Genomic DNA, 26,200 nt, shown 5'->3' with positions numbered 1-26,200 from the left:
ATCTGTGGAAATCTTATTGAACATTTTATAGTCACATTCCGTGTATCCATTTGTTAGTACTCTAATCATGTAATGAACCCCATCATGTGCCAAGCAGTATGGTAGAAACCAAAGTCGATCCACTGACGTGTAGCTGGTGTCAGCTCCTCAACATTCAAGGTAGAATTATGACAGCATATTCAATTTTCCTATTTAAATGAAAAATGACTTGAGTCGCCTCATGTTAGGTTTGTGTGGAATCTGTTGTCTCTTTTTTGGGACCCTTTCCCTTCTTCTAGCTCTTCTGAGAACCCTGGAGGGTGTACACATTCCAACTGAGAGGTCCATTTGACTTCTGCTTCAAGTTAAGGTAAGCCCTGATATCCAAGCACCCACTGCTATTCCTGCATGCCTCATAGTGTTGCTATTGAAAGTTGGCCTTCCACTGTCAGCCAGGGCCTGTAGCAGCTCAGTGTCAGACACTGCTGCTGATCCAGTTTACCGCTAGCGTCGTACTTTGATGGAAGGTGTCTTCATGAGAGACTCCATTCTTTTGATGCCATGATCAACAGAGAATGTCCCTTGCTGGATCTCCCAGTCTGCAGCATTTAGTGCTCAGTCCTTTGCATCACATAAAACCATTCCCCTTCAATCCCCACCATCAATCCACCGTCACTCAGCCTGGCTGAAGCATTAGCACCTCACAGACTGCAATACCAGAGGCCAGCCCACTTTCCATTTCAACTGTAAAAATACAAAAGCGCTATATTCATACTTCTCACAGACAAAAGGCCCTTTCATGCCCTCAGCTAAAGTGACTATCTAGGTGGTCTCCAGGGCTACCTCTCCTGGCAGCAGTTTTCTGTTGACCTTTAGACACAAAAGCTCCTTCCTTGGCAATAGGATTTAGAAAGCTTGCCATGAATCCCAAACTCCAAATTCCAGGATTCCCATCTATCACCTCCTGAGAGGCGATTAGCTTTTGTGTCTCAATAATTCAAGCCCCAAGGCCTCCAAAAGCAGAGGAGACAAAACTTATGTTTAGTTCCTTGCAAGGCATTCTTGTGTCAAAGGTTAAAAGAGTTCGTGCCTCTGTGATTTCTCCTGTCTAATAGGGAAAATATGCATGGAAATTAAAATGAAAGTATAATGTAAGATATATGAGGAATAGGCTGGGTGAGGTGGCTCACGCCTGTAATCCCAGCATTTTGGGAGGCTGAGGCAGGCAGATAACAAGGTCAGGAGATCGAGCCCATCCTGGCTAACACAGTGAACCCCATCTCTACTAAAAATATAAAAAATTAGCTGGGCATGGTGGCAGGCACCTGTAGTCCCAGCTACTCAGGAGGCTGAGGCAGGAGAATGGTGTGAACCGGTAGGTGGAGCTTGCAGTGAGCTGAGATCACGCCACTGCACTCCAGCCTGGGCAACAGAGCAAGACTCTCAATAAAACCAAAAGATATATGAGTAAATAAAGGCAGAGGCAGAAGTGCCTAACTTTTTGGGGGTTCTGGAGGGGTAGACCAAAGGAGTTCAAAGAATTTTAATTATGCCTCGAAAAAATAGTAGCAGTTTTCCCGATGAATAAGGCATTAAATCCTTTCTAGGTATGCATTCATATATCACTAATTCAATAAGTATGTACTCAGTATCTGCACAGTGAGTGACACTATTCTAGCTGCTATGGGTAGAGCAAGAAGCAAGGCAAACAACTCTCCTCCTCTCTTGGAGGTGGAAGGCAAAGAGCTATGCAGGCAGCTTGTTGTCTGTGTCCCACATGTGGCTGAGTCACACAGGTCCTCCCAGTGGGCTGTCTTACATGGCTAACTATGCCCAAGACAACAAGCATCACCCTAGACATCTTCTACCAACATAAGGTGGGTCAATATTTGTTAAGCATTTACTGTGTCCCGGGCTCTGTCTGTTCTATGTCTATTATCTCATTTAATTCTCATAACAATCCTATGAAGATAGTAATTTATGACCCCCATTTTACAGATGAGGAAAACAGAGATACTCATGATCAAGAGGATTGTCTAGGGTCAAAGACTTCATAGGTAAAGGAGTTGGATACGAACCTAAGCATTTTGATTCCAGAGCCTGGACCCTCAGTCATTCTGCTTAGTTCCGCCAACAAACATCCCTCTACTGCCTCTTTTAATTACACTGCTTCCTTTTCTTCACTCCCTGGCATCCTCTGCCCCTAATTCCTCATGCTCATCTTTAGTTACTTGTCTCCTTTCCCTGTCCTGTACCCACTCACTATCTTAATGGGAGGCAATTAGCTGGGAAGGCAGGCAGGAGCTACCATCTGACTGCTCTCAGAAATCAGGGGAGTTTTACTTCCAATTTAAGTTTCCTGCCTAAATGCCATACTTACTAAGGGAGTATGACAGTCTCCCACACACCAGTGAGAAAGAAGGCAGTTTCAGACATCTCTGAACACGTTCTTAGCGTGTTCTATCATTTCCACTGGACTAGGAGCTCCTTGGAGCCTGCATTTCGATGATCATCTTTGCATTCCAGGTAAAGACAAAATCCAGGTTCTATCCCAGTACCAATCACAGAAGGCACACATGCTGTATAACACTTTTTTTTCCTTGTAAAATGGGAAAGTATAATTGAATTTAAAAATTATTTTTATTTAGATGTTTTGTATATTTACCATAAAGTGATTGATGATTAGAAGTTGAGGAGAATTGATAACATAAGAAGATAATGCATTTCGAAGGGGTTTTGGAAACAAACAGCAACAGGAAAAGGTAAGAAGAGGCCAATTGCCGTGGCTCACACCTGAAATCCTAGCACCTTGAGACGCCGAGGCAAGTGAATCATCCGAGGTCAGGAATTCGAGATCAGCCAGGCTAATATAGTGAAACCCCATCTCTACTAAAACTACAAAAAATTAGCTGGACATAGCGCTGTATGCCTCTAGTCCCAGCTACTCGGGAGGCTGAGGCAAGAGAATCATTTGAACCTGGAAGGCAGAGGTTGCAGTGAGCCAAGCTTGCTCCACTGCACTCCAGCCTGTGTGACAGAGCGAGACTCCATCTCACAAAAAAAAAAAAAAAGTAAGAAGAATTATCAATTATAGAAGGAACCAATAATGATGATAAAAGTACCAATAATAATTACCATTGTATTGCATTAAACACTGTTTTAGGTGTTTGCCTATGTTATTAGCATTTACCCCTCATTCTCATAACAGATCATTTTATAGATGAGAAAATTGAGACTTGGAGGGCTTAAGAAACTTAACCACTGGGTGCGGTGGCTCACACCTGTAATCCCAGCACTTTGGGAGGCTGAGGTGGGCGGATCATCTGAGGTCAGGAGTTCGAGACCAGCCTGACTAACATGGTGAAATGGAATCTCTACTAAAAATACAAAATTAGCTGGGCATGGTGGCACACACCTATAATCCCAGCTACTCATGGTGGCACACACCTGTAATCCCAGCTACTTAGGGGGCTGAGGCAGGATAATTGCTTGAACCAGGGAGTTAGGGGTTGCAGTGAGCTGAGATTGCACCATTGTACTCCAGCCTGGCGACAGAGTAAGACTCCATCTCAAAAAAAAAAAAAAAAAAAAGTCTGTTTATCTGTCTATCTCTATATATATATACATTTAAGAATCCGCCTTTACTCTTGTCTAATTACCCTTTCTTTCCCAGAGGTAACCATTTTCTTTATGCATTTGCGCACACACACACACACACACACGCACTGGGTTTTCTTTTTCATAAATGAGATAATGGACAATATTGAGTTTCAGGCCTTTTCATATTTCAAAGCCAGAATAAATATACAAGGACTGTAACCTGTTTATCATTCTAGGCCTTTTTTCTTAAGGCCCTCCAATCTAATTTGTATTGTAGCCACTGCAAATATATCATAGGCACTGGGAACTGGGCTGCATTAGAGAAAGAGGTGCATCAATAAGATCTCCCTGAGATATCTGACCTTGTAGAACCTCTCCTCTTGTGGCTTTAGCACTGCAAAACCAAGCTGAGAAGAAAAGGATGGAAGAGGAGAGTAAGGGAGAAATGTATAGGCCCCTTGGGCCCTTGGATGCCTGGGCTATTAGGGTTTGGATACAGTTCTCGCTAGGACTCTAAACTCTTTTGCCTCTTATAGCCAGAGGGATAGAGTTTGAAGCATGTAAGATTTTGGGAAACATGCAACTGACCAAGGTCTAATCATTGATGATTGGAAGTGAAATGTGCAATAAAAGTCAACTGGGAGTTAACTCAAAGGCATTTTGAAAGTTTGCTTCAGAGAGTTAAAATTATAGCCTTTTGTCCCAAATTTCTCAACAAATACTCTATAGAAATTTTTAAGCCCCAGAGTCCGTAACTAATGTTATTTAAGGCAATTTTATGTGTCTAATTGTACAGATTATTTGCTAACTTTTGACCAAGAAATGATCTCAAAATACCCTTGTGTCTACTGATCTTTCAAGGTAAGGGAATACTCTGGAATGCTTCCCATTTTCCAAATGTAAGATTTTCCAAAATAAACTTTGGAGTAACTGCACGGTTGATATCATGTGAACATTTTAATTCACACAATCATTCTGCAGTTTATGGGAGCTTGGCTTTTTTCCAGGAGGTTTGGAAGTCCAAGAGCCGGCTGTTTCTTCTCTGTGGGAGAAAGATGGAGCATGTGAATCAGAATTGGTAAATTGGAGAAGAGGTCACAAACTGAATGGACTTAAGCAAAGTGCAGTGCAATCTGCAGTGGGAGAAAAGCCAGTTGTACAGAGGGGAAGGACTGGTTACCATTAAAGTCTTCAAAATTGAGACCTCAAAGGAGAAATGAATGGAGAAATGAATGGAGAACAACTCCTTGTTTTTCTCTCTCTCTCTTCTAGAGGATGGGGCTGGTGTAATGAGATCCAGGTGCAACCCTTGAGATATCAGGGATCCCCACCCTGGTCTATTCAGAAGTCCCCCAAACCTTCAGTGCCTATAGTTCATGTACTGCCTCTTCCAAGGAGCCTCCCTTGATGGCTCGATTGCAGTCATCAAATGACATCTTACTATTGAGATGATCTGTTTCCTTGTCCTTTTCTCAATGGAATGTGAGATTCTTGAGACAAAGATGTAACAGGCACACAATAATTATTTGTTGAATGTTGGCTGTATCAGCTTCTCTGGTTGGAAATAATCCTCCCTCCTCTGAGCTCCCCTGGTGCTTTGCACTTACCTCATTCATGTGATCTTTTTCACATTCCACCTTGTACTATAATTTCTGCATTTTTTAGCTCCACTATTAGACTCAAATTCTTCTGTAACAGAGATGAGATAATGCATATAAAGCATTAGTACCATGTCTGCTGAATAAATGATAGCTATTATTATTTGTGTAATGAGGCACCTGGAGGAGCAGAAAATGCATTTTATTTAAAAAACAGCTTTGGAAAATCACATTTGAATAGATCTTTATTTTGCAAGAATCACTTGAGTGAATTACATTACTACAAGAGACCTACTGCCTTGGAAGAAGGAATAATATGATGACTTGGTCTTGAAATATCTGTTCTTTCCCATTCCCTTGGGATAGAAGGCTGGGGTTAAGTAGGTGAGCCAGTGCTAAGCTGCACAACTTCAGGGGACACCATGCATATTGTAATACACTGCGATGGACATGTTCTGAGGGGCACAATGTGGATGGTACCCCTGGAGTTCTGCAAGGAAGCCACCCTGAAAAAAGAAAAGGAAAAGAGGCTTTGACCCTTTATCTTTGAGGTCCTAGGTTAGAGGTTCCCAAATGGATTGGGATGGTACTCACTGAGAATTATTAGCAGGAAAGAAGAACAAGGGCCCCAGAGAGGCACTTGCCATAAGGGAAGGGCTGTCTGCAGAGCACTGGGCTCAGCAAAGCTTTCTGACTAAGGCTAGATGCCATTGGGAAAAAAGAATGGATCTGAATCACTGAAGGGCCACTGTAACCTAAAAATCTTTCTGGGCTCTCCCCAGCACCGGTCAGAAACACCAAGTAAATCTAGAAGTCTTTTTTCCTCTCTATTTTACCAGCTGCTTTTCCTCGAGGGTCCAGGAAGTTGAGACTGATGTTTTAATTTCACTTCAAGTTTACCATCCTGTACTGTCTATGCTCAGCAAGTGTTAATGACTAATCAGCTAGCTGGTTGAGTGAAAAGTTTTAATATTGAAAGAATTGGAGTCATTCATTATTATTTGATTCCAGACATGAAACAGAATGGCAATTCGAGGAAAATAGTCCTATGTGATTTTGTGTGTGTGATTTTTATTATTAAAAAACTAAATCTATCATTATATTAAGAAGCTTTCCTTTTATAAGCTTATAACCATATAAACAAGAATACTCTCAGCCCTACCTTCTCTGGCCTCAATGTGGCTGTCAAGATATTGGGTCTGGGTGAGTCAAAACTAGGTTTGAGTCATGTTTTGCAACCTATTTGTTTTGTGATCTTTAGCAACTCACTTAAGTTCCAAGTGTGTTTCTGGTGTATAAAAGGGGACAACAGGCTGGGTGAAGCGGCTCATGCCTGTAATCCCAGTACTTTGGGAGGCCAAGGAGGGCAGATCACGAGGTCAGGAGATCAAGACCATCCTGGCTAACACGGTGAAACCTTGTCTCTACTAAAAATACAAAAAATTAGCCGGGAGTGGTCACAGGCGCCTGTAGTCCCAGCTACTCCGGAGGCTGAGGCATGAGAATGGCGTAAACCCGGGAGGCAGAGCTGGCAGTGAGCCGAGATCGTGCCACTGCACTCTAGCCTGGGCAACAGAGCGAGACTCTATCTTAAAATAAAATAAAATTAAATTAAAATTAAACAATAAATAAATAAAAGGAGGCAATTGTACATGGTTCACAAAATTAGATGCTACGTGTCAGACACTAAACCTGACACAAAATAAGCACTTAATAAATGTTAGCTATCACCATTTATTATTTCCTTCATCACCAAACTCCACTCTGCATCCTTTTATTATTATTATTATTATTATTATTATTATTATTATTATTTTGAGACGGAGTCTCACTGTGTTGCCCAGGCTGGAGTGCAGTGGCATGATCTCGGCTCTGCCTCCCAGGTTCAAGCCATTCTCCTGCCTCAGACTCCTGAGTGACTGGGACTATAGGGGCGCACCACCATGCTCAGCTAATTTTTGTAATTTTTAGTAGAGATGGGATTTCGCCATGTTGGCCGGGTGGTCTCGAATTCCTGACCTCAAATGATCCAGCTGCTTCGACCTCTCAGAGTGCCGGGATTACAAGTGTGAGCCACCATGCGCCCGCCTCACTCTGCATCCTTCTGCACCTTCCCTGTGTTCATATTGAAATATCCTACAATCCAGTACCCGTGATCCACACACTTTGATGGAGTTTTTTTCATGGTTTTTTGTTTTTGTTTTTGTTTTCTGAGACAGAGTCTCGCTCTGTCACCCAGGCTGGAGTGCAGCGGCGCGATCTCGGCTCACTGCAAGCTCCGCCTCCCGGGTTCATGCCATTCTCCTGCCTCAGCCTCCCAAGTAGCTGGGACTACAGGAGCCCGCCACGAGGCCCGGCTAATCTTTTTGTATTTTTAGTATAGACGGGGTTTCACCCTGTTAGCCAGGGTGGTCTCAATCTCCTGACCTTGTGATCCGCCCACCTCGGGCTCCCAAAGTGCTGGGATTACAGGCGTGAGCCACCGCGCTCAGCCTTTTTCTTGTTAAATAGTCCTTTTTTTTTTGTATATACTTAAGGGATATAATATACTTTGATATACATATACATAGTGAAATGATTACTACAGTCAAGCAAATTAATATATCCATCTTCTCACAGTTCCTTTTTTTAAAAAAAAAGTTTTCTAGCTTTTTTGAGATATAATTGACAAAATCTTATAAATTGAAAGTATAAATGTGATAATTTGATATATGTATATTGTGAAATGATTACCATAATCAAGTTAGTTAACACAGCTGTCACTTCACTAGTGAACTTAAATGTATGTGTGTGTTCACGGGGGCGGGTTGGTAAGAACATTTAAGATCTCTCAACAATTTCAAGTGTATAGTATTACATGGAAACTATAGTCACCAAGCTGTACATTAGGTCCCTAGAACTTACTCATCTTATAACTGCAAGTTTGTTCCCTTTGACCAACATTTCCCCATTTCCCCTGCCCCCAGCCCCTGGCGACCAGTATTCTACTATTTGTTTCTATGGGTTCAACTTTTTAGATTCTATACATACGTAAGATAATACAGTATTTGGCTTTGTCTGTCTGGTTTGTTTCACTTAGCATAATGCCTTCAAGGTTCATCTATGTTGCAAATTATGGTATTTCCTTCTTTTTAAGGCTGAATAATATTCCATTTGTCTATACATAACACAATTTATTTACCCATTCATCTATCAATAGACACTTAGGTTGTTTTAATGTTGTGGCTACTTTAAATAATGCTAGAGTGAACATGGGTGTGCATATTCTCTTTGAGATATTGATTTCATTTTCTCTGAATATATACCCAGGAGTGAGATTGCTGGGGTCATATGGTAGTTCCATTTTTAATTTTTTAAGGAACCTCCATACTGTTTTCCATAACGGCTGTACCAATCTACATTCCCATCAAGAGTGGAGAAGGATTCCCTTTTCTCCACATCCTTACCAACATTTGATATATTTTGCCTTTTTGATGACAGCCATTCTAACTGGTGTGAGATTATATCTCATTGTGGTTTTGATTTGCAATTCCCTGATGGTTAGTGATGTTGAGCACCTTTTCATGTACCTGTGGGTCATTTGTATGTCTGCTTTGGGCAAGTGCCTACTGAGGCTCTTTGTCCATTTTTTAATTGGATCATTGGTTTTTTGCTACTGAGTTGTATGAATTCTTTATATATTTTGTATATTAACCCCTTATCAGATATATGGTTTACAAATGTTTTCTCCCATTCCATAGGTTGCCTTTTCATTCTGTTGATTGCTTCCTTTGCTTGTGCAGATTTTTAGTTTGATACAGTCCCACTTATTTATTTTTGCTTTTGTTGCTTGTGTACTTGAATGTTCTTTTAAAGGTCTTCAATGACTTTCTTACTGCCAAGGCCAGTGAATACTTTTCATTGTTTCCACTGCTTTCTTTGGGGTATTTGATATCCCCAAACACTCTGCTTTTTGGAATTCTCTTCCTTTTGTTTCCATGACAATCCATTCTCCTGATTTTCCTGATGAACCACAATGCCTCTCTTCTCAATTTGCTTACTTGGCTGCTTCTTCTTCTGTTAGCCAGACCTTACGTATTAGTACTCCAATATTTAATTATTCACCTGTCTTTCCTTTTCACCCAGCACACTGCTACCTTAACTTCAATTCTTATTCATACTCCAACTACTCTTAAATACATATTTATACTTCTATGTTAATCTCCAGACCTGTATTTTTGACACCTTACTTGACATCTCCACCTGTATTTCTCTTGGGAACCTCAAACCTAAGGTATATAAAGTAAAATGTATCCTCTCCCACTCCAAACCAGCTCCTTATTCTGTAGTCATTTTTCTATTAGTGGTATTACTACTTCCACATTCATTCAAGTAAACTGATGTTATCTATAAGTTCCTCTCTCACCACACCCCTCCGCACCCCACTGCCATCAATATGCACTCATTCTATTTATTCTACTCCTAAACACCTCTCAAATCTATCTTTTCTTCTACATCCTTACTGCCAGAACCTTGATTTAGGTCATCATTTTCTCTTGTCCAAATATTGCAGTAGCATTCCACATAACTGTCATTTTCTGTTTATAAAATACAATATCACTCATCAGCTAAAACCCTTTACAGACCTCACACTCAAAACTGGACAGAACCAGAGTGGGGCTGCTAGGAAAAAAAAAACAATAATAAGAATAATTTACTTTTAAATTTTCAAAAAAAATTTTTTTTTTGAGACGGAGTTTTGCTCTGTTACCCAGGCTGGAGTGCAGTGGCGCGATCTCGGCTCACTGCAACCTCTGCCTCCCAGGTTCAAGTGATTATCCTGACTCAGCCTCCCAAGTAGCTGTGACTATAGGCACCTGACACCTCGCCTGGCTAGTTTTTTGTATTTTTAGTAGAGATGGGGTTTCACCACGTTGGCCAGGCTGGTCTCGAACGCCTGACCTCAGGTGATCCACCTGCCTTGGCCTCCCAAAGTGCTGGGATTACAGGCATGAGCCACTGTGCCTGGCTACATATTTTCATTTTGTGGTACATATACACCATGGAATACTATGCAGCCATAAAAAAGAATAAGATCAGGGGCTTGGATGGAGCTGGAGGCCATTATCCTTTGCAAACTAACACAGGAACAAAAAACCAAATACCACATGTTCTTACTTTCAAATGGGAGCTAAATGATGAGAACAAATGGACACACAGAGAGGAACACACACTGGGGACTACTGGAGGGTGGAGGGTGGGAGGAGGGAGAGGATTGGGAACAATAATTAATGGGTAGTAGGCTTAATACCTAGGTGAGGAAATAATTTGTACAACAAACCCCCATGACAAAATTTACCTATATAACAAACCTGCACATGTACCCCTGAACTTAAAAGTTAAAACATAAAAATCCATTTCCTTTCTATTTTGCACAGTGAGCAGGGTAAGTGAGCACGCTTATGCAGAGACAAAGTTTATGGGAGGAAGAGGAGAATATATTTATCTTCTGTAATAGAAGCAGCCTTACCATAGAAGGACCCCCTGGTATATGGCTTGGTACATGATAGGCACAAAACTGTTGCTAGTTGAACAGCTGGATGGATGGATGCCCAATATTTTGTAATGGGGATAAGTAGTTTCCAAAGCTCTCAAGTTGCTAGTGGGCACCCAAATAAATATATAGGTCCAAGGCAGCTGTGATTTGGGGCCACGCAAGTCACAAATCAGGAATGTGGAAATCGATCTCGTATCAGCTCAGTGCTGCTTCGACTTTTTCCTTCTGGGCTCCTAGCCATGAGGTTTGGCAAAGCTACCTCCATAACACTTCACATAGTCCACGTTCACATTGCAATAAGTTGACCACAGTACTTAATTTCATTTTTTTTTTCTTTTTAGAGATAGATTCTTGCTCTGTCTCACAGGCTGGAGTGCAGTGGCATGATCATAGCTCACTGTAACCTCAAACTCCTAGGCTCACCTACCCTTTCTTACCTTTTTTGTGCCCACTTACTCCCCCCACCCACCTGCCACCTCAGTCTCCCACATAAATAGGACTACAGGTACACATCACCACTCCCAGCTAATTTATTTTAATTTATTTTTATTTTTTATTTTTTTCTGGAAGAGATGGTGTCTCATTATGTTACCCAGGCTGGTCTCAAACTTCTGGCCTCAAGCGATCTTCTCACCTCCCAAAGCACTGGGATTGCAGATGTGAGCCACTGTGCCCAGCCCTTAAAATTTCACCTGTGAGTTCCAGACTTAGTCGTTTCCTAAAATGATTTGTAATCTTGTTTCCCCTACTAATGGTTCTTTATTACAAAAATCTATATTAAAAAATAAGCAAAATCCAAGAAAAAGTTTTCTCACAAAATAACCTTTTAATCAAATTAATGTTTAACATTTGTTCTTGCTATTGTCCAGCTTTTCTTAAATGCATATTCAATTACTAGATATTTGCAATAACACTGTAGAACTTTATATTTGACATTTTCATTTGACATTATGCCATGTCTATTGTTCTGTGTTGTTTTAGTCTTTGTTTTCTTACTTTTTTTTTTTTTAATTTATTTATTATTATTAAACTTCAAGTTGTAGGGTACATGTGCACAATGTGCAGGTTTGCTACATATGTATACTTGTGCCATGTTGGTGTGCTGCACCCATCAACCCGTCATTTACATAAGGTATAACTCCCAATGCAATCCCTCCCCCCTCCCCCCTCCCCATGATAGGCCCCGGTGTGTGATGTTCCCCTTCCCGAGTCCAAGTGATCTCATTGTTCAGTTCCCACCTATGAGTGAGAACATGTGGTGTTTGGTTTTCTGTTCTTGTGATAGTTTGCTAAGAATGATGGTTTCCAGCTGCATCCATGTCCCTACAAAGGACACAAACTCATCCTTTTTTATGGCTGCATAGTATTCCATGGTGTATATGTGCCACATTTTCTTAATCCAGTCTGTCACTGATGGACATTTGGGTTGATTCCAAGTCTTTGCTATTGTGAATAGTGCTGCAATAAACATACGTGTGCATGTGTCTTTATAGCAGCATAATTTATAATCCTTTGGGTATATACCTAGTAATGGGATGGCTGGGTCATATGGTACATCTAGTTCTAGATCCTTGAGGAATCGCCATACTGTTTTCCATAATGGTTGAACTAGTTTACAATCCCACCAACAGTGTAAAAGTGTTCCTATTTCTCCACATCCTCTCCAGCACCTGTTGTTTCCTGACTTTTGAATGATCGCCATTCTAACTGGTGTGAGATGGTATCTCATTGTGGTTTTGATTTGCATTTCTCTGATGGCCAGTGATGATGAGCATTTTTTCATGTGTCTGTTGGCTGTATGAATGTCTTCTTTTGAGAAATGTCTGTTCATATCCTTTGCCCACTTTTTGATGGGGTTGTTTGTTTTTTTCTTGTAAATTTCTTTGAGTTCTTTGTAGGTTCTGGATATTAGCCCTTTGTCAGATGAGTAGATTGCAAAAATTTTCTCCCATTCTGTAGGTTGCCTGTTCACTCTGATGGTAGTTTCTTTTGCTGCGCAGAAGCTCTTTAGTTTAATGAGATCCCATTTGTCAATTTTGGCTTTTGCTGCCGTTGCTTTTGGTGTTTTAGACATGAAGTCTTTGCCCATGCCTATGTCCTGAATGGTACTACCTAGGTTTTCCTCTAGGATTTTTATGGTATTAGGTCTAACATTTAAGTCTCTAATCCATCTTGAATTAATTTTCGTATAAGGAGTAAGGAAAGGATCCAGTTTCAGCTTTCTACTTATGGCTAGCCAATTTTCCCAGCACCATTTATTAAATAGGGAATCCTTTCCCCATTTCTTGTTTCTCTCAGGTTTGTCAAAGATCAGATGGCTGTAGATGTGTGGTATTATTTCTGAGGACTCTGTTCTGTTCCACTGGTCTATATCTCTGTTTTGGTACCAGTACCATGCTGTTTTGGTTACTGTAGCCTTGTAGTATAGTTTGAAGTCAGGTAGCGTGATGCCTCCAGCTTTGTTCTTTTGACTTAGGATTGTCTTGGAGATGCGGGCTCTTTTTTGGTTCCATATGAACTTTAAAGCAGTTTTTTCCAATTCTGTGAAGAAGCTCATTGGTAGCTTGATGGGGATGGCATTGAATCTATAAATTACCTTGGGCAGTATGGCCATTTTCACGATATTGATTCTTCCTATCCATGAGCATGGTATGTTCTTCCATTTGTTTGTGTCCTCTTTTATTTCACTGAGCAGTGGTTTGTAGTTCTCCTTGAAGAGGTCCTTTACATGTTTTCTTACTTTTTTGTGCCCACTTCTTCCCCCCAGCCACCTCCAAGTACTCTCTGCCCAATGTATCCTAATTCCACTCAATTCTCATGAAACCACATATGAGTGTATATATGTATAATTTGTTTATTGTTTGATAAAAGTGAATCACATTCCATATAGTTTCTGCTATTTACTTTCCTCATTTGATGGAACACCGTGGATATATTTCCAGGTCAATAGATATAGATCCAATTCATTCAAAATATACCTGCCAAATATGATTGTGTCGCTGCTAATTCAACCTTTATTGATGGACATCAGGATTTTCCAGTTACCATCAAGAATATCACAATAAACATTCTTGTATGTACATCCTTTAGTATATATCTATTACTTCTGTAGAATATGTTCCTGGATTGTTGGGTTAAAGGTATGTGTAGCTGGGCACGGTGGCTTATGCCTGTAATCCCAGCACCTGGGGAGGCCAAAGTGAATCACCTGAGGTCAGGAATTCGAGACCAGCATAGCCAACATGGTGAAACCCCATCTCTACTAAAAATACAAAAATTAATCGGCTGGGCGCAGTGGCTCACCCATGTAATTCCAGCACTTTGGGAGGCTGAGGTGGGCGGATCATGAGGTCAAGAGATCGAGACCATCCTGGTCAACATGCTGAAACCCCGTCTCTACTAAAAATACAAAAATTAGCCAGGCATAGTGGTGCACACCTGTAGTTTCAGTTACTCAGGAAGGTGAGGCAGGAGAATGGCTTGAACCTAGGAGGCGGAGGTTGCAGTGAGCCAAGGTCATGTCACTGCACTCCAGCCTGGGTGACAGAGGGAGACTCCATCTCAAAAAAAAAAAAAAAAAAATTAGCCAGGCCTGTTGGTGCATGCCTGTCATCCCAGCTTCTCGGGAGGCTGAGGCAGGAGAATGGCTTGAACCCAGGAGGCGGAGGTTGCGGTGAACCGAGATCGCACCACTGCACTCCACCCTGGGTGACAAATCAAGACTCTGTCTCAAAATAAATAAATAAATATATAAAAATAAAGGTAAGTGTAATTTAAATTTTAATAGGTGTTGCAAGATGACTTTCCCAAAGGTTGTATTCCTACATTCCTACAAGCTTATTAACTTATCTGTGCAAATACTGTGAAAAACAGTGAAGCACCATGGTTAAGAATAGAAGCTTTAGATCAAGACTATCTGGTATAAATCCTAGCTCTTCCATTACAACCTGTGTGACCTCAAGCAAGTTAAGTAATTATGTCATACCTCAGTGTCATATCTGTAAAATGGGGATAATAATAGTCGCTACTCATTATTGATATGTGTAAAATGATTGGAACAGTGCCTGAGTGTACTGAGTATATAATAAGTACTCAGTAAGGGTCAGCTGTCACTATAGTTATGATGAAGTGAAATATTAACATAATCAATTCACTACATTTCCTCCACTGTTTTTTTGTCATCAAGATATGGTAGAAGATTCTCCTGGCCTATTTCAATGTGACACAGCCATCTCAGCAGTTGTTTTTTATTTCCTTATTTCTTTTTGTTTTCAGCAGTTATTAATACTAGCAAATCAGGATTTTCCAGCCATTCACAGCTATGGCACATCATTTCACAGTGTTCTTCAATGTGTTCTAAAAGTATTTCTGTCTGAGTCTTTCAGGTTTAATGAGCTTAGCCCAAAGAGCAGTGTTCCTAAACGGTGCACAGCAGCAAGAGCTCATGGCCATTCTGGTACAGAATTGAGGCCACGTTTTCACAGTAATAAACAGAAAAATATCGTATTTCTCTACCCCTTTTTAATTTGAGAGAATGCCAGTAGCTTTGTGTGAAAGGACTCATGCTCCAGAGAAAAAAAAACAGGTTTTTGTTTGTTTGTTTTCTGTTTTTTACAAAGGGCAGAAAGTAAACATTTCATTTGACTGAGCCACCGACAGAGCAATCCACTCTGCATCTTCCAATCAGTTTTGTTGGAGCATGTAGTGAGTATTCCAAGTACATATTTACACTAAGTTCAGTTCAATGTGGATTCAAACAAACAGAAAGATCAAATATTTGGAAGTTCTTCTACAGATTACTTTTGTGATTAAGAGACAAAAGCAAAAGCAGCAGTCAGCAAACTTACAGACAGAAGGCTTTTTTTTTTTTTTTTTTGAAACGGAGTCTCTTACTCTCGCCCAGACTGGAGTGCAGTAGCGCCATCTTGGCTCACTGCGAGCTCCGCCTCCCAGGTTCACACCATTCTCCTGCCTCAGCCTCCCGAGTAGCTGGGACTACAGGCACCTGCCACCACTCCCGGCTAATTTTTTGTATTTTTAGTAGAGACGGGGTTTCACCGTGTTAGCCAGGATGGTCTCGATCTCCTGACCTTGTGATCCGCCCGCCTTAGCCTCCCAGAGTACTGGGATTAAAGGCGTGAGGCACCGCGCCCGGCTGACAGAAAGCTTTTCTAAAGCAACTTTTAGGGAATGTTGCAGAATCAACCCACATTCAATCCACTAACTCCATCAGACATTTACTGAGCACATGTTATGTACAAGACACCATCCTAGGCATTGATGGGGATAGAGTATAAAGAGAAATATGGCAGGATTGGAGTTAATTCGGCTGGGGGAGAAAATACTATGCAGGCAGTCATAAGCCATGCATTAGGTCTTGGTATGAAGTCAGAGAAAACTCCATTCAAACTGACTTAAACAAACTAAAAAATTATTCATGGTTGGGCATGGTGACTTATACCTGTAATCCTAGCATGTTGGGAGGCCGAGGCAGGAGGATTCCTTGAGGCCAGGAGTTTGAGACCAGCCTGGGAAACAGAGAGAGACCCTACCTCTACCAAAACAAACAAAAAAAAAGGCTGGACATGGTGGCATGTGCCTGTAGTTCCAGCTATTTGGGAGGCTGATGTGGAAGGATTGCTTGAGGCCAGGAAGTTGAGGCTGCAGTGAGTTGTGATCGTACCACTGCACTCCATCCTGGGCAACATAGCAAGAACCTGCTTTAAAAAAAATTAATTCACTTATATTATGAAAAGTCTGGCTTCGGCCAGGTGCAGTGGCTCACACCTGTAATCTCAGCACTTTGGGAGGCCAAGGCGGGCTGATCATCCGAGGTTGGGAGTTCAAGACCAGCCTGACCAACATAGAGAAACCCTGTCTCTACTAAAAATACCAAAAAAATTAGCCGGGATGGCGCATGCCTGTAATACCAGCTACTCAGGAGGCTGAGGCAGAAGAATCTCTTGAACCTGTGAGGCAGAGGTTGCGGTGGGCTGAGATCGCGCCATTGCACTCCAGCCTGGACAACAAGAGCAAAATTCCATCTCAAAGAAATAGAGAAAGAGAGAAAGAAAGAAAGGAAAGTCTGGCTTTAAATGGGGGTTGATTAAAAGGCTCAAGTAATGTCACTGGGACCCCAAATCTCTTCACCTCTGGATCTGCTCTCCAAAGTATAGCCCTCACTCTGGTGGTTCCTACAGCCCTAGCTCTATGTATTCCCTGATTTCAGAATGTCAGAAAATAGAACTTCTCTTCCCCCATGTATGATGTAAGTCTTGGATAGGACTTGCAGTGGCCTGAATTTGATTGCAAGCTTATCCTTAAACTTATTACAGTGGTCAAAGGAATGTCATGTTCTAACTGGGCAAGTCTGAGTAACTTGCCTAGCCCTGGAGACAGAGGTGAGGTTAGCATTTATCAAAGCAATGGACCAAGGTTCAGATAATGGGTAATTCCTCAGAGAAAAAAGAAAAAAAGGCTGGGCACAGCGGCTCACACCTGTAATCCCAGAACTTTGGAAGGCCAAGGTGAGAGGATCACTTGAGCCCAGGAGTTCAAGACCAGCCTAGGCAACATAGTGAGACCCTACCTCTATGAAAAAACAAAAAGAAATCATAGAGAAGGAAATGGATTCAAAACCAAATATAAAAGAGGAATAAACATAATATAATGAGCAGACAAGGGTAGAGACATATTCTGGCTTTGCAGATCTAAGAAAGAACTACTGAAGTAGAACCAAAAGGAACCGAGTTCAAATTCCTTTCCATTCTGAGAATCTCTGATTCTGGGGATTGTCCTAAAACCCACAGCTATTATAAAGTACTGGCAGTGTGATCTAGTGGTTGAGTTCTTTCTAACTCTGATGTCAGACAAGTCTGGTTGTGAGACCCAGAGGTGACCTTTCATCTCCAAGTCTATTTGCTCATCTGTAAAATGGGGGTAATAATAGTCCCTTCCTCATAAGGCTTTACAAGGATTGAAAATGATGATGTTTATTAAAACAAATACATGTTGAGATTAGATCCCCAGGTCTTGAGATAGTGTATGTTTTTATGTCATCATCTCCAGTTTCCATTTTAGCCCACTGAAATTAGTCATACTAAAGGTATGAATGACCTCCTAATGGCTAACACCAATGGATAATTCTCAGTCTTTATTTGATTTGACCTATGTATACTAACACTCTTGATAACTCCCTCCTTAAAATTATTTAGTCTACTTTCTGACTGTTTTTTCTTTTTGGATTTTCTTTCCATCTATACTACTACCTTGCCTTCTCTGTACTCTTCTCTGGATCCTCTTCCCCTGTTTGCCCCTATGATGTTGGGTTCTCTAGGAGTCTATGCCTTGTCCTTGTTGTAGGCATCTGATTATAATCATGACTGCCCATTGTCTTTTGATTAACATTTCTATGTTAGGAGAAATTTTCTTTTTTCTTTTTCTTTTTTGAGATGGAGTCTCACTCACTCTGTTGCCCAGGCTGGAGTGCAATGGCGCAATCTCGGCTCACTGCAACCCCCGCCCCTCCAGGTTCAAGCAGTTCTCCTGCTCAGCCTCCCAAGTAGCTGGGATTACAGGCACCTGCCACAGCGCCCAGCTAATTTTTTGTATTTTTAGTAGAGACAGGGTTTCACCATCTTGGCCAGGCTGGTCTTGAACTCCTGAACTTGTGATCCATCTGCCTCAGCTTCCCAAAGTGCTGGGATTACAGGCATGAACCACTGCGCCTAGCCTAAAATTTTCATATTTAAGTGGCAAATTTCTCAATTTAGAAAAATTGAACTCAAATTCCCAGTCTCCCTTGCAACAAAGATGCAGGCACACAACTTTAGCACCATCCATCAGTGTAAACCATGCAAGTCTTAACTAGAAACTTCGTATTCTTTAGTTATCATCCCTCACTTTCCCCATCTTCCCAAACTCTAAGCAGCCACTAATCTCCTTTCTGTCTCTATAGATTTGCCTATTCTGTACATTTCATCTAAATGGAATAAAATATATGATCTTTGGTGCCTGGCTTCTTTCACTTAGCATAATGTTTTCAAGGTTTATCTCTATTGTGGTACATATCATACTTCCTTTTTATAACTGAATAATATTCCATTGTATGAATGTATCATATTTTGTTTGTCCATTCACCAGGTAAAGGACATTTGGATTGTTGCAGGTACTATTATTGCTACTCCTATTTTATTTTAGAAATATGAAAGTGAAGCTCAGGGAAGTAAGTTCACCAAGGTCAGACAGGTAGCAAAGCTGAGATGTACACAAACTTAGGTGTGTTTGATGCTATCTTTCTTTCTCTTAACCACTAAACCAATGCCTTGTACCATGCTATACAGCCTTGTAAGGCCAACACAAAAGAAGATGGGGCTGGCCGGGTGCGGTGGCTCACGCCTGTAATCCCAACACTTTGGGAGGCTGAGGTGGATGGATTACCTGAGGTCAGGAATTCGAGACCAGCCTGGCCAACATAGTGAAACCTCTCTATTAAAAATACAAAAAATTAGCCGGGCATGGCCAGGCACGGTGGCTCACGCCTGTAATCCTAGCACTTTGGGAGGCCGAGGCAGGTGGATCACAAGGTCAGGAGATCGAGACCATCCTGGCTGACATGGCGAAACCCCATCTCTACTAAAAATTAGCCGAGCGTGGTGGTGTGTGCCTGTAATTCCAGCTACTCGGGAGGTTGAGGCAGGAGAATTGCTTGAACCTGGGAAGGCAGAGGTTGCAGTGAGCTGACACTGTGCCACTGTACTCTAGCCTGGGCAACAGAGCAAGACTCCATCTCAAAAAAAAAAAAAAAAATTGAAAACTACCTAAATACTTAACAATGAGGAAACAGTTAAAGTATGCTATATATAAACAATTATGCAGCTATTAAAATTGTTTACCCAAACAATGTAGAAATTTAGGGAAATATTTGTTATGTTTTTAAATTTTTAAAAAGCCACAATACAAATATACATTTTTTTACAAAAAGTATATAATCACAACTATTAAAGAGATAACATAGTAAAAGATTAAAGATAAATACATCAAATATACTAAACTATTAAGGAATTTTTTTCTTTCCACTGTTATTTGCCAAATTTTCAATAATGAGCATTGATGACTTTCATAATGGGAAAAAGTAAAATAAACTTTGCTCTTTGAAAAAAAAAATTAATGGGTTGTGTTACGTGTGTTAAGTTAACTGATCCCAAATTACTACCAACTCCCTGTGACACAGCCCATCTGACCCAGGGGAGTGGTGTGCATGTGTCTCTTTGAAGCTCCAGCCCCGGAGATAAGCCCTCAGTTGACCTGTGGGCCTGCTGATCAGCTAGCAATGTCAGATAAGGAATTTTAAACACAGAAGGAAACTTACAGGGCCACTGGCTGGTCTACATCAGGAGAGCTCAATCAGTCCAGTTTTTGTTTCCCCTGGTCAGTGGCCCTGAAAGAAAGCAAGATTACACTGTAGCTTTTGCACTGTATCCAGGCACAGGCTCCACCACTTAAAGAGCTGAGGAATGCATGGCTAGAGAGATAGGGGGAAACAACACCCATGGAGAAGCACACAGATAAGATCTCCAAACAGAGACTCTGGTTAACAGTTTCCAAGGTCTGAGGTGTAAATAAAACCCTCTAGGACACAGGGAATCACATGCAGGTAGGAAATTCCTGACTTGACCCATTGGAAAGGGTAGGGGCCTTCTGAATTTTTTCTCCTCTTCCTCATTCTTTCACTTGCCAATTATTTTTTGAGTACATAGAATAGCCAGATGTGGCTTCTTATAGGTTTTGCTTATAGACTAATACAAGGTACAACAGGCAGACAGACAATAAGGTCCAGGGTGCATGATACCATGACTGTGATATTAGGGATATCTTCAACTCTTGAGGAAGGCTTTTTGGAGGATGTTAACTCTAAAATAAAATCTTAGAAGAAAGGTTAGCTTGACAGTGGTGCGGCAGAGTGGAAGAGAAGTTTCTCCCAGGCATGGCTAAGACGTGCAGGCAAGAGAGAGAGAGACAGAATAAATTTGAAGAAGCTTCAGAAACTTGAAATGGAAGGCAGGAAGAGGGGAAGTGGTTTCTTCCAGATCCCCTTGATTGAGTTATGGAGAATGGAGAGAGGAAAATGAAGAAAAATGAATATTCTAAAGCTTTCCTCTTCTTCCTCTCAAAATTTTGCTCTTTTCCTTTGTCTTGATCATGCTGTTCTTAGCTCTCTTACCACCTGTGCTGCTGTTTCCAGGTTGCAGAGGAAATGAAGGTTCAGAGACAGCCCAAAGTTGAGGTCTGAGCTCCATATAGATGCTGCTGCCATCACACATAGATGAGACCGACCAGGCAGGCCAAAGGTGGCTAGCCATTCATGTTGCCCTTAAACACTGCAACTGCCATTATTTTCAGTTCTAAGGGGCCAATGGTGAGGGTTGGGGTTGTCATTTATTCATTTTGCATATGTTAAGTGCAGAGTGGGTATCCACAGATGTAATTCACAGCCTCATTGGGAAGATAACACATGAAATTATGTTATATGTTTACTTTGTATGAGACAATAGTGGAGTATGGAGTATAACAAACTTTTCTTGAGTCCTTATTGTGTGTTAGGTATATGTGAAGTACTGGGGAGAAAAATAATTTTTAAAAAACCTATTCTAGGCAGGGCATGGTGGCTCACACCTGTAATCCCAGCACTTTGGGAGGCCAAGGTGGGCAGATCACAAGGTCAGGAGTTCGAGACCAGCCTGGCCAACATGGTAAAACCCCGTCTCTACTAAAAATACAAAAAATTAGCTAGCTGTGGTGGTGCGTGCCTGTAGTCCTGGCTACTCGGGAGGCTGAGGCAGCAGAGTTGCTTGAATCCAGGAGGCAGAGGTTGCAGTAAGCCAAGATTGCCCCATTGCACTCCAGGCTGGGTGACAGAGCAAGACTCCATCTCAAAAAAAATAATAAAAATAAAAAATAAATAAATAAAAATAAAAAACTTTTCTAAAGTAGCTCAGGTTATTATAGCCTGTGTTTATATGTAAGGGAAAGAGAACCAAATGGGAAACTGAGGACTAAACTTTGATTTTTTAATCTTGCCCAAATTTTTATCTAAGGAGTCTGGGCAGTCATGCCCTAGAAATCCTAAATTCTCGTCAGATGGGTTTTATTTAACTCTATATATCATGACTTGCTTTCCAACCTGACTCTGGCCAAACATTATGAGACAAGGAAGAAAATAAATATATTTTACCCCAAAACATGTTTATTTGCCATTATCTTGAATTGTCCCTGCAAAGCTGTCCTTTGTGGGGAAAATTTGCATCTGTAAGGAATCTCTATTAACATAGCTAGATCTTTTTCTTCCAGGTCCTCCCAATCCCTTTTTTTTTTTTTTTGAGATGGAGTCTCAGGCTGGAGTCCAGTGGTGCGATCTTGGCTCACTGCAAGCTCCGCCTCCTGGGTTCACGCCATTCTCCTGCCTCAGCCTCCTGAGTAGCTGGGACTACAGGTGCCCGCCACCACGCCCGGCTAATTTTTTTATATATTTAGTAGAGGCGGGGTTTCACCGTGTTAGCCAGGATGGTCTCCATCTCCTGAACTCGTGATCCGCCTGCCTTGGCCTCCCAAAGTGCTGGGATTACAGGCGTGAGCCACCATGCCCGGCCATGTCCTCCCAGTCCTAAAGAGATTAACTAAAAGTCTAGCACCTTTTGAACATCTTAATAGGAAACATTTGTCACCTATTGTCTCTAAGGGCAGCCACTATAAGACTTCAAAAGAACCTTGGTCTCCACAATCTTTTATTTTTAACCTGAACATTTTCTTTCTATGATCCCAGGTCTTTAGGTAAACAACCAAATATCAACCAGAAAAGGTTTAAATTTACCTATAGCCTGGAAGCCCCCCCGCCACCAACCCGCTTTGAGTTGTCTCGCCTTTCTGAACCAAATCAATGTATTTCTTAAATGTATTTGATTGATGTCTCATGCCTTCCTAAAATGTGTAAAACCAAGTTGCTCCCCGACAACCCTGGGCACATGTTTTCAGGACCTTCTGAGGCCTGTGTCATGGGCCATGGTCACTCATATTTGGCTCAGAATGAAATCTCTTCAAATATTTTACAGAGTTTGACTCCACAAAGCGAACATTGAAATGCAGTTTAAAAGTAAATAATTGTATTGTGAACCTATTTAGATAGATTCATTAGCTTTCTGTCCTTTTGTACAACTCATTGAAGGGCTGCATTGAATAATAGGTGGCTGTCTCACAGCTCCTTCACAGATGAGAAAGCTCACAAAACTATGATGTGATCAAAAGGACATGAAGTCAACTTTGAATCTAAACTTGAAATTAGGACTGCCCTCATTCAACTTGTGTCTTTGGGCAAGTTACATAACTTTTCTGATCCTCCTCATCTGAAACAGGTAACAACAGCTACATGTGGCAGATAATGTCAGTGACCTACTCAGTGACAATGTCCCCTTCTTTTTGCTATCAGAAGCTCTCCCAGTTTTGTTTGGGGGAGGGAAGTGCCTAATCTAGATGATGGCTCACAAGTGGTTTAAGGCAGAGGTCAGCAAATTTTCCTGAAAAGGGCCAGAGAGTAACTATTTTAAACTTTGCAGGCCATTCAGTTTCTGTCACAACTCTGCCACTGTAGTGTGAATACAACCGTAGACAATATGTAAATGCATGGGTATCGATATGGTGCAAGAAAACTTTATTTACAAAAACAGGCAGTGGTCCAGATTTGGTTATCGTTTGTCCATCCCTAATCTAACACAACCCTGACAATCCCATCCCTTACTTTCTCTGACTCCTTTGTAACTAAGGGTCTCTATGTGACACATTTGTTGTCAATAATACCTAAGTAGAAGTCTGATGATGGGGTTTCTGGGGTATGGCCTTATCCTTTTTCCTCAATTCTACCTTTTTTTTTTTTTTAGACAGAGTCTTGTTCTGTCGCCTAGGCTGGAGTGCAGTGATGTGATCACAGCTCACTGCAACCTCCGCCTCCTGGGTACAAGCAATTCTTGTGCCTCAGGCAATTCTCGTGCCTCAGCCTCCCGAGTACCTGGAATTACAGATGTACACCACCACTCCTGGCTAATTTTTTTTTTTTTTGAGACACAGTCTCGCTCTGTTGGCCAGGTTGGAATGCAGTAGCATGGTCTCAGCTCACTTCAACCTTTGCCTCCCGAGTTCAAGCAATTCTCCTGCCTCAGCCTCCCAAGTAGCTGGGACTACAAGTGCCCACCACCACGCCCAGCTAATTTTTGTATTTATAGTAGAGACATGATTTCACTATGTTGGCCAGGCTAATCTCGAACTCCTGACCTCATGATCCGCCCATCTTGGCCTCCCAAAGTGCTGGGATTACAGGCATGAGCCACCAAGCCCAGTCACACCTGGCTAATTTTTTTTTTTTTGAGACAGAGTCTCGCTCTGTCGCCTAAGCTGGAGCGCAGTGGCGCGATCTCGGCTCACTGCAAGCTCCACCTCCCGGGTTCAAGCCATTCTCCTGCCTCGGCCTCCTGAGTAGCTGGGACTACAGGCGTGTGCCACCTTGCCCGGCTAATTTTTTTGTATTTGTAGTAGAGATGGGGTTTCACCATGTGAGCCAGGATGGTCTTTGGGAGGCGGGCCTCCCAGAGTGCTGGGATTACAGGTGTGAGCCACGGCGCCCAGCATACCTGGCTAATTTTTTTGTTTGTTTGTTTGTTTTTGAGACAGAGCCTTGCTCTGTCACCAGGCTGGAGTGCAGTGGCACAATCTCAGCTCACTGCACCTCTGCCTCCTGGGTTCAAGTCATTCTCCTGCCTCAGCCTCCCAAGTAGCTGGGATTACAGGCGCCCACCACCACGCCCAGCTAATTTTTGTATTTTTAGTAGAGATGAGGTTTCACCATGTTGGCCAGGCTGGTCTCAAACTCCTGGCCTCATGTGATCCACCTGCCTAGGCCTCCCGAAGTGCTGGTATTACAAGCGTGAGCCACCGCGCCCAGCCTCTCTCAATTCTACCTCTAATGTGGATGTAATATCTGGAGCTACTGTAGCCATCTTGCAATTATGAGACATGAACAAAGCCAAATGTTAACTTGCTAAGGATAGTTATGCAGATAGAGGTAGGTTTTTCAATGTAATCACTGAGAAGCTGCATCAATATCAGCACCACCTAGTGGTGGATACTGGTGGACTACTAATCCCATAAATTGCAATCCACTGTAGTCAGATTTTCTGCATTTTCCAGCCAGATCTATCACCAGAGAATTTTAATATGTCATAGGCTTATTGTGAATATTGACTGAAGTTAATATACAAATCATGTGGCATATAGCAGATGCTCAATAAATGATGGTTCTTTTCACATCTTGTTTCATGTAAAATTGGTATCATTCCCATTATGATAAGTATTAACATTTTACACAAGCTCCTTTTAAAAATAAGTCCCCCAGCAGGGCCAGGCACGGTGGCTGATACCTGTAATCCCAGCACTTTGGAAGGCCAAGGTGGGCGGATCACAAGGTCAAGAGATTGAGACCATCCTGGCCAACATGGTAAAACCCCATCTCTGCTAAAACTACAAGAATTAGCTGGGTGTGGTGGTGCCTGTAGTCCCAGCTACTGGGGAGGCTGAGGCATGAGAACTGCTTGAACCCAGGAGGTGAAGGGTGCAGTGAGGCAAGATTGCGCCATTGCACTCCAGCCTGGCAACAGAGTGAGACTTCATCTAAAAAGAAAAAAAAAAGAGTCCCTCAGCTGGAATATTTTTTAAAGGTTATCTCTAGTTTCATTCTCATTTTATTTATTTATTTATTTATTTATTTATTTAGAGTCAGAGTGTCACACTGTGGCCCAGCTAGAGTGCAGTGGCGTGATCTCGGTTCACTGCAACCTCCGCCTCCCAGGTTCAGGGGATTCTCCTGCCTCAGCCTCCCAAGTAGCACATGCCACCACGCCTGGCTAATTATTATTTTTTTTTCTGAGACAGAGTCTTGCTCTGTTGCCCAGGCTGGAGTGCAGTGGCCTGATCTCGGCTCACTGCAAACTTCACCTCCTGCGTTCAAGTGATTCTCCTGCCTCAGCCTCCCAAGTAGCTGGGATTACAGACCTATACCACCATGCCTGGCTAATTTTTGTATTTTTAGTAGAGACGGAGTTTCACCATGTTGGCCAGGCTGGTCTCGAACTCCTGACCTTGTTATCTGCCTGCCTCAACCTCCCAAAGTATTGGGATTACAGGCGTGAGCCACCACATCTGGCCTAATTTTAAGTTTCTAAGTAAGACCTCAGAAAGACTAGGAAAGGGAAGGACTAGAAATAATTCTAGTTTAGCAAAAGCCCGAGTATGAAAAGATCAGAGGTGATCGTCAAGCAAATTGGAGATAACACACTCTCTCTAGTAACTACTAATGAAAGTCTCCTTCTGCATTCCCTTTCTGGGTTGCTTGCCAAGGTTTCTCACTCCTGCCTAAGACTGACTTCAGGCGTGAAGATAAATGTAT

General features: G+C 41.9%; 1 long non-coding RNA gene across 1 annotated transcript in view; it reads right to left on the bottom strand.

Moving 5' to 3' along the window:
• Positions 1 to 4,460: 4,460 nt before the first annotated feature.
• Positions 4,461 to 26,200, bottom strand: part of LOC103248177 (uncharacterized) — a 60,129-nt gene continuing 38,389 nt past the window's right edge. The window contains exons 3-4 of the long non-coding RNA XR_503163.3: positions 20,084 to 20,152; positions 4,461 to 5,268 (exon numbers count right to left, since the gene is read on the bottom strand). This is a non-coding gene — a long non-coding RNA (uncharacterized lncRNA). The remainder of the gene's footprint in view (positions 5,269 to 20,083; positions 20,153 to 26,200) is intronic.

The sequence above is a fragment of the Chlorocebus sabaeus genome, chromosome 1, assembly GCF_047675955.1.
Source record: "Chlorocebus sabaeus isolate Y175 chromosome 1, mChlSab1.0.hap1, whole genome shotgun sequence".
NCBI classification, from domain to species: domain Eukaryota; kingdom Metazoa; phylum Chordata; class Mammalia; order Primates; family Cercopithecidae; genus Chlorocebus; species Chlorocebus sabaeus.
The sequence above is the reverse complement of the archived record's forward strand: the minus strand, read 5'-3'. Positions and strand labels throughout refer to the sequence as shown.